This window comes from Thunnus thynnus, chromosome 11 (assembly GCF_963924715.1).
Source record: "Thunnus thynnus chromosome 11, fThuThy2.1, whole genome shotgun sequence".
Taxonomy (NCBI): domain Eukaryota; kingdom Metazoa; phylum Chordata; class Actinopteri; order Scombriformes; family Scombridae; genus Thunnus; species Thunnus thynnus.
This window is the reverse complement of record NC_089527.1, coordinates 26,863,199-26,872,977: the sequence shown is the minus strand read 5'-3', so window position 1 is coordinate 26,872,977 and position 9,779 is coordinate 26,863,199. Positions and strand designations below refer to the sequence as shown.

The window sequence follows — 9,779 nt, the reverse complement described above, 5'->3', positions numbered from 1 at the left end:
CTGTACTAGCCCATAACACTAGGAGTGCTTGATGCTTAGAAGACCAGGTAGCCATGGCTGAGGTCAGCTGTCTCCTCCTTTTGTTCTGTAATGCCCCTGTATGAGATCATACAAGTATTTAAATACAAGATCCAAATACATAGCTCTGCATGGAACATACATTTTTTCTTTTATATTTCAACTAGAAAAGGTGATCAAACTTGGATGAGCAGGAGAATGGAAACAGAAAGTGGTCAAATTGCTCTTATAAAATTGTAAATGATTGCTAATGCACTCGTGATATAACCATGAAGATTTCTTCTTCAGTATTTTTCAATCAACACCTATTAAGTAGGAGCTTGAGCAGCTGAATTGGTAAAGTAAACAATATAAAAATAGAGACTCATAACCTTTATAATTAATTTATACTACAGTATGTACTGTTGATTTGCAATCTGAGAATATAATACAAGTAGTCAATACCCGACAGCATGTGTTATATGGTCCCCAATGACCAAGGCAAAGCACCTACTAGTAATATTACAGATCTTTTGACCTACAGTACCAGATTCTGCTGATTCTGGCTGTGTGGATCCTGTAGCAGGGTGTAATTCTGCTTTTTGAGTACTTGTGCCAGGTTCCTCAGCCAGTTGATTGGATGCTATCCCTGGTGGTTCCCCGGAGTCCGCATTCTCCTCGATAGCTCTCTCTGTTAAAACATAAAGCAGTTGCCTCTTACAGATAACCTAACACAATTTCTCAAAAGTGTGTGTAAAAAAAAAAAGTGTGTATGAGTGTTCTTTGCTGGCCATAGGTATCAAATGTTTGAATGAAATGAAAGCCAATAAACCAATTAACTGGTCAGCTGTGTAAGGAAGGTAGGGAATAACAAACATTAGATATAACTTAGTTTACCTTGATCATCATCAGCATCACCGTCACCATCGGGTCTTTGATGCACCCGTGCAAACCCAATGTCCAGTCCACCTTCATTGGCAGTGGCCAGGGGTCTTTGACCTAAAATATCATTAAAGAGGTTGAAGTGTGTAAATGTGGACAGGTAGGAGCCAGTCATTAAGTTCTGTTTTTTGGCTTTACAATATGCAGCCTTTCCTGCTTTCCAGCGGACGCATACTTTCTTGGGTGTTCTGGCAAATCCTCCCTCATTCAGTTTGTCCGATACTAGTATCGTCATTATGGTGCTTTTGCCCATCTAAAAAATGCATCATGTCCATGCTACGCAAGACACGCAACATGAACTCTGTCTCCTCAAACTTCCAGAAATATTGTTTCTTCCCTGTTTTGCTTTCAATTATCACATTTGTCAACAATACACCACATGGTCATGGTGACATACATCATCAGTTGCACATGCGTACCTTTCTCAGTTTCAGTAATGCCACTCAGGTGTATACGTGTTCTGACTAGCCCCAAATAATGCAAGTAAGATTGGAGTAATCCACATATCTTATTGCGATTATGCTTACTTCGACTAATCGCATTAGCATAGTTGGAGTATAGTGTTTACACAGGCTCTGCCTTACTTGTATTATTGCCTTAATCGCGTTATAATCGAATTATAAGTGTGCATGTAAACATAGCCAATGTTAATGTGATTAGTAACACCTGTGCTTTCTCTGCTATGAGACAAATGTCTAAATGTCTGTCTAAATGTCTGCTGGGAAAAAGGCCTATTCTGTTATATATATGTGATATGCAAAGTTTAGTACAATAATATGTTGAAGGAGAGGATTTTCATAGATTATATTTCATAGATGATATGTTCTTCATGTCTGTCCATATAGAATCATGTCAAGGTCATGTGGAATGACAGAATTGTCACAAACCATTAAGACAAAAGGCCATAAATGCCTGTGCTTCTGTTTGAAAAATCATTTACATCCAAAGCGTCATAAACTAAGAAACAGTCTAATTTTAAGCTTTGTGACAATGTAGCTTTGAGATCATTGATAATACAGTAAATAATTACTTACAAAAGCATCATAATGTCGCAATCCCAGCCTATCCCTTTTGTCTTCCTAGTGTTTTGCCTCTGCCTCCCAGTCTGTGTGAGTATATGTGTGTGTTCGTGTTCCTGCCGCTTACCTGGATCCTACACACCTGCCTGAAATCAGCACATCAACTCCTCAGCCAACGTACATGTCATGCATCAGTTCAATACCTTTACAGAACATGTACCCTGGCATTTCTCCCACTCATCGCGAGATTGTTCTGTCGGGTTTAGTTCTTTAGTGGACCCAAGCGCAGAACACGGACTCAGAAGCAGATGATGTTTAACAGATTTATCAGATTGTTGCAGCACAGGTATAGGAGGCCGGGTCTGCTACAGCACAGGCTCTGGAGACTGGGACTGCTGCGGCATGGGCTCTGGAGGCTGGGGCGGCTGCTGGGGCTGGTAGCTAGGCTGCTGGGGCTAGAAGGTCTTGTAGCTAAGCTGCAATGCAGGAGCAGGGAACTGGTGAGTCGCTAACCAAGCGTGAGCTGCAGGCTGACGCGGGCTGGTGTGGTGCCCACCAGGCTGGAGCAGCAGTCCAGGTTGACACCAGTACAATGAGGACCAGAGCTTGGGCAGGCCTGGGTGGAGCCGGCAGGGGCCCATGGGCAGAGACTGGAGACCGATGGGAGCCAGCTGAACATGCTCTGGATCTGGCGGGCACAGTGGCAACATAGCCCAGGGGGATGCAGGGCTGTTGCCAACAGGTTTGAAGGCTTGGCTGGCAAATCGAGGTCCCCCCAGTGCCAAACAGGTTCCCAGGAAAAGGTCTGTCTCCACTGGGTCCATGACTGGCCAGATTGTTCTGTCAAGTTTAGTTCTCTAGTGGATCCAAGCACAGAACACAGACTCAGAGGCAGATGACATTTAACAGATTTATTGTAATGCACTTCAAAAGGGGATGAGATGGCTGCAGACAGCAGGAGGTATGGAGGTGGCATGGTTGACGGAGGTTGTGAGGGAGAATGAAAAATCAGGCATCCTGAAGCACAGGAGACAAATAGGTGTTAATCAGTTGTAAACATGAGGAAACTAACTTGAAGAAAATCAAAAAATAGTGAGCCAAAGTGAGCCAGAGTATAGCTACCACACGAGCAGATAGAACAATTTGGCAATGAGTGGGAGAAACACCGGGGTACATTTCCTGGAGAGGTGATGAGCTGATGCATGACAGGTATGTTGGCTGAGGAGGTGATGCACTGATTGCAGGCAGGTGTGTAGGAATCAGGTAAGCGGCAGGGACACACACACAGACTGGGAGAGAAAACACCAGGAAGAACTAGGGCTAGGCTAGGATTGTGACACATAACCAATATATGATATATCTATAGTGAGCCACATTTACAGCCTCTACCCCAACTGTAGGAGAGTGAAACTTGATGTGCACATGTTGCTTGGATGGGTCACAGCTAAGCATGATAGCTCATTTTTCTCACAAAGAAACTCAAGATACATCAATCAGGTTAAACAGTGCTCCACTGTCCCTGCAGAATGCCACCGTGGGGACTAATAGGGATAGCAATAGCAACTGTTAACAATGCTTTTTGCAATTGTTGAAAAGCATGAAGCAAGTTTGAACTGCTGATGTTTTGGGTTTTTTTTCTTGAGAAATGTCTCCCTATTGCTGCACCTATCTCTCTGTCATACACATACTGAGACTTCAACCTTATATGCAAACCCTAATCTAGCCAGAAGTGTTTTTCTCCTCAAGTAAATAATGGAGGATGTTAAAGTATCATTTGTCCAAACTCAGTAGATAAAGAAAGAGTGTTCTTGCTCAGCTTCAGTGGATTTCACCTACAGCCTCGATTTAGTTTCTTTGACCACATGCTGCAACACTGGTGATAGCATGTCATTTTAGTGCAGATCAAAGACCTTTTACATGAAGCTGTGGTACTCATGACTGCTCACATCGTAAATCAGCTTCAGGTAATACTGCGTGCTTGAAACTAGTCAGGGAGTCACATCGCAGCCTTTCATCAGCTGCCGGTGGTGCATCAGCAATCATCACTTATTGAACAATCCATAAGGAGTATTGCTGGGAGAAATATTCAGAATAACCGCTTACATCATGTTGGTTATTGCTCCCATGAAAACTGCTCCAGCACTGCAGGACATGCACGTTAAAGTGTCTCAGCAATTTTAGCTTTATCATGTGTGTAACAGTGTTTTTCAAATATGCTTTCTCTCTGCTATTTTTAACCCTGTAGAACATTTTGTTTAATGTATTTAACTTTGTTTCTGCATATCCGTCTTGTCTGTATGACTCCCTCTCATCCTCTCTCACTACATTAAGTCTACCATCTCTCTTCTCCGATCTGTCCATTGTTGCCATACAAGGTAAAACTTGCAGCCAGAAACCACATTCTTTCCACAGGATTAACATAGTTTCTCTCAGCTGCAGAGAGAAATCATAGCCACAAAAGCTATAAATAACTGAGCCTGAGGAAATGTGGGGGAAGACGTAAAAGTTTTAGGACTGAACCTCTGCAAACATTAAAGGAGATTTTTGTTCATGCAAATTACAAAACATCATAAAAAATGTACATGATACAGATGACACTACAGATTGGAAGTCTATACATACAGGGATGAATCTATACATCTGGTTTTGGATTGTAAAAATGGTTTCAGGGCCCAAACAAGACTAGAGGAGATCTGATCTCAGTGCTAAACTCAAGTCATGACCTGAACAAAACTGAACAAGGGCTGTAACTACAGGAAATCTTGCCAAATCATATACATTGGGTCAGAATTGCTGATATCTATATTTTTTAACATAATTTTAATTGAAAAACAATATATGTATTCAACATATCCATATTCCGATATGTTTATCTTCACATCTGTGTTGTTATAGCAACGCAGCATCAGTCTCAGTGACTGAATTACTTATGGATTACACAACGTTATCGATTTTGACTTTTTCCTCCTCATTAAGACTATTGCTGCTCATCCTTTAATCATCTTAAGACTGAATCTGAAGCCTTAGTCAATTAGCTGCTTCAAGAGAAGAGGCCTCCAGATGACTGTTCCGCACCTCTGGATCATTTTTATCATCTTTCACATATCTTTTCTCATCATTCTTGAATTCCCTTATCATTTCTTCATACTTGGTAATAACTTAAAAAAAAGAATATAGTTGTAATACATTTTTTCATAGATACTTAGTTTTCTGTGATGTTGCTGTAATTTCTCCCAGATATGAGTAGTCCCATTTCTGTTTTGCATGGCATTGTAGGACAACAGTGTCAAATCAAGCTAATTTAGCATGCATACCCTTTTGACACATTTTTAGGCAGACTCAGTTTTGTCGCTTTTCCAACACACCACACTTTACATGGCCAAAAGTAAGTGACCACATATGAACATTATAACCATATGTCATTGTTGAACAATCATAGGCATTAATATGCAGCCACTGAATAACAGTTTCCACTCTTCTCAAAAGGCTTTCCATAAGATTTTGGAACGTGGCTGCAGGCATCCAGAGATCAACCACTGATTCTGGAGTTAAGGTCTGGCAGGCTGGTCAGGTTCCTCTACAGCATACCTGGCTTTGTGCACGGAGGCATTGTCACATGGACACAGGAGAGGGTCTTCAATAAACTGATTTAGCAATAAGATTTTCCTTAAATGGAAGTAAGGGGCCTGGCTAAACAATGAAAAACTGCTCCAGACCAAAAGCAAACACACAAAAGTATGTGGACTGCAGCTCTAAACATCCTCCACAAGAGGGTGCACACCGGCTCAATGTGATATGTAACTCCCTGTGAAACCATATTTGCTCGCTCTCTCCTATTACCCATTAAAAGCATCAGGGGTTGCAGTAAACAAAGAGGCTTTAGAGGTGAATAACCCCAGCTGGGAGAACATGCTGGTTGGACTCCCTTTGTGTTTTTGGGGTCACAGTGTTGTTCCAGTGAGCTGAGCGTCAGCACTAACAGCAGCTGGCATGCTCCAGGCTCTTACTGGCAAATCCCACTGAGTCATCAGCAAGCTGCACCTCTTTGTCCCCAGGTTTAGCTGAGCTCTGTGACCTCCTCCTGTACTCCTGTCATCTCTGTGTCATAGGATTGTGTGCATTGACGTTCAGGCATCACAGAGTGGGATACATACTGCAGCACAGAGACCAAGCAGTGACCTGCACACGCTCGAGTGCACACATATCAAGTTTGTCCATGCATCGTCCAAGATCAAATACATCTGTAATCAATATTCAGATGCAACTCATGCATTAGAACAACAAACAATTGTTTTTATTTTTTAAATGGTTGCTTAGATGTTTTTGCAGACATAAAAAGGACTTCTGCTATTTTTGAGCTTCAGTAATGAGGGTGAATAGAATAGATTGTGATCATGCAAGAATCCCAGAAGCCCACAACACAGGCTCCCTTTCACAGTCTATTTGTAAGGGGTAGTTAGACAGAAATGATGAATGATGAAAAATTTAATACATTAAGTAGATTAAGAAATCTTTGTCAAAGTGTAAAAGTACATATTAGTTTGTGTAGTAGTTTTGGTATCTCATTGTGTGTCATGGAATTTTGCTACTCTTTGTTTATATACAGTATATCAAATAAATATTCCATAAATGTGTCACACATATCAAAAACCCTGGCCATTGTGTCATGATTTTTGTTCTTGAACAAAATGAATGACCAGTACCAATTAATAGTTATCTCAAATTGATTACTATGACTTCTTATTATTATGATCTTACAAAAAAATAAATCTTATTCTCATAAGCGATATTCTGTATCCATATCTGTATCAGTAACATTATTCAAATTTTTGTAGTTGTATCAGATTTCTAGCAGGTTAGAGAAAAAAGACGTCTCAACTTTGTCTCATGCATTCAAGACAAATATGGAATCAGTACATCAAACTAAACATAGCACAAAAAGTAAGGAAATTTTTGTTTGGTAGATTATTTCTTTGTTGTAACAATGCTTCTTGGCAATAAATCTTATACCGTATATCTTATACCAGCATTTGTCGCAAGTCAGCCAACGTGGTTGTGTTGGCCACTCGGGCACGAACAGCATGCCCAAGCTGATCCCACAAGTGTTCAATGGGGTTGAGGTCAGGACTGCTGGCAGGCCATTCCATCCTCTCCACTCCCAAATTCTGGAGGTAATCTCTGATAAACCCCACAAACCGACAAATGCTGGTTGAAGAATGGGATGCCATCCCACAGCAGTGTGTGACCAGGCTGGTGACCAGCATGAGGAGGAGGTGCCAGGCTGTTGTGGCTGTGTATGGTTCTTCCACACGCTACTGAGGCTCCTGTTTGTTAAATGAATAAATTGTTAAATTGCCGATATGTCTTGTTTCTTCAAACTTCAATCATCCAATCCACCAAACACCAAACAAGAGTCAATGGCAGAATAAGCTGTTTGGCATTGGCAGAGAAGATTTGGCATATTTTTCATGGCTGCAACCCACATACTCAACTCTGCTGCTCATCCCACAAACACATGTTCTTTACAAATGTGGCACCATTTAAAAGGGAAATAAACAGGCTTTCCAACGGTATAAGATTTAATGCCAAGAAGCATTGTTACAACAAAGAAATAATCTACCAAACACAAATTTCCTTACTTTTTGTGCTATGTTTATAACTGAGGAAGATCTGCAGGCACTGAAATGTTAGTTTGACGAAATAATTCAATAAATGTCTTGAGTGCAAGAGAAATGTGTAGGAATCTCCCTTTTTTACAAGCTGTATCATATTGATAATTGTTACTAGCATCCATTCTTATGAACTCCAGAGGCCTGTACTACAAAGCAGGATTAGGAATTGGCAAGGTAACTTCAGGTTTAACTCTGGGTTTTCAGTCCTATGATGGTGGTTCACTTCTTACCAGGGTACATCACCATGGTAACTTATGCTGAATAGCTAAACTGCTCAGATCAGAACCTGTCAACACCCTGACCACTGGCCAATCAGATCATTGGAAAAAAAAGAGCCATCATTCCTACAAGATGCCGACATGGACAAAAGTCCTGAGTTTACAATAAAGTGACAAGTAAAAAAGAGCGATATATATTTTTATAGGTCAGTGGAAACATTTTATTGTTCCAGGCTTTCTATTTCCACTCTGGTTTTAAAACAGACCTTCTAACAAACAGAGAGATCATTTACAAGACTAAACACATTATGATGATTTTAGCTGCATTTTAATTGTGCAAAGTTGATTTTATCCCCAGAGTGACAGCTGACAATGTGGATGATTTTACACTCTGATTCGATCACTGCAGCTCAGAATAACACAAGACAACTGTGTGATGATAACTGGAAATAAAACCAAAGCTTGTCTTTTATTAGAAAAATAATCCACACACTGTTAATTGGCTCCCATGATTAAATGCAACATTTGGGTAAGACAGACCTCATCAGTCATTAACTACTTTCTCACTCTTTGCTTCAACAGCAGAAACAGTATGGTGTTACTTTTAAGTTGTTTAATGTGGTATATTCAAAATGGTTTCTTCACCATCCAACTAAATAGCAAAAAATACTCACTCTATACCTAAGTCATATATAATAATTCTTACATGTATTTTAAGCCTTAGCCTACTTTTAATATTCAGTTGTATGATTACAGGCTGTCATTTACATTTCACTTCTTGAATATGACATTTTTCTGTCCCTAAAACAGAAATTTAACACAGGTACTTGATACCACTGTTTAATCTCATATCATATTAAGTACTTCATTCATGGTTCTGATGATGTCACTTGTAATTAACAACCCTGCCTCTTTCACATGAACGCACTTGTATCTGGATAAGAAAACCCCAGGTTGACTGAGCTAGTTTTTAACCAGCTTCGTAGCACTGGTTATCTGGACAGCCAATGTTGGGCTCAGTGAAGCCAGATAACGAAAAAATATCTTGGATATGGCTTCGTAGTACAGACCCCAGATGTTATTGTCATGGACTCATGTTTTGGACGTTCTTGGTTAGCTTATGGTATTTTGTACTTGGTTTTGTGTTCATGTGTATTCTTAAACAGTTTAATGTATGCTGGGATGTATTTTGAGTATTGTGTTTTGGTTTTCTGTTTGCTCTGTTTCCCTCCTGTGTTCCTGCACTCCTCCCCAGACCGTTTTTCCCTCCACACCTGCCCTGCATCATGTTCGTTAGCCCTGCCCTGCTCTCAGTGTTCTTCCCCAGTCTGCTGTTACCTTCACACCTGCCCTGTATCAGTCTTGTCAGCCCAGCCCTGCTCCCAGTGTCTTCCCAGCCTATCAGCTCCCAGCCTGCCCTTGTGTCTTGCCACCTGTTCCTTGTTGTCTGATTAGTTTAGTTTGTATTTAAGTCCTGGTTTTCAGTTCAGTCTTTGCACAGTTTGCACAGTTTAGTTGCTGCCTGCATTTGTGTCCTGTTCCTGTGTTGGTTGATAAATATATTCAGTTCCTTGTGCCTGCTGAGTATCTGCATTTGGGTCCTCCTGCTTTGCATTTGACAGTTCTCATGTAAGGAAAGCCATAATGATTGTACCAAAGATCTGTGTCTATGCATGGACAAACAGTGCTTAGCTTTACATCTGTAGTTTATCAGTGAGGTAGCTGATTCTAGGAAACTCAAAGTACAACATGCTCAGAAACTTCCTTAAAGGAATTCTTTACTGCTTTTATTGTGGATGTTGGAGCACTAATGATTTTTGCATTATGTATAGACTCCTCAAACATTCAAATACACTAAATGCTGTCCAAGGAAAAGCCATTCTTCTCTCAGTAAAAGTCTCTGTAAACATCTTGTGAACACAGCATTCAAA

The 9,779-nt window shown here is 40.6% G+C and overlaps 1 long non-coding RNA gene across 1 annotated transcript; it reads right to left on the bottom strand.

Annotated features, from left to right (window-relative positions):
• Positions 1 to 345: 345 nt before the first annotated feature.
• Positions 346 to 2,043, bottom strand: LOC137192139 (uncharacterized). Its single transcript, XR_010930524.1, has 3 exons — positions 1,974 to 2,043; positions 895 to 996; positions 346 to 688 (listed from the first exon to the last, which is right to left on the bottom strand). It is a non-coding gene; the product is annotated as an uncharacterized lncRNA (long non-coding RNA).
• Between the last annotated feature and the right edge of the window lie 7,736 nt (positions 2,044 to 9,779).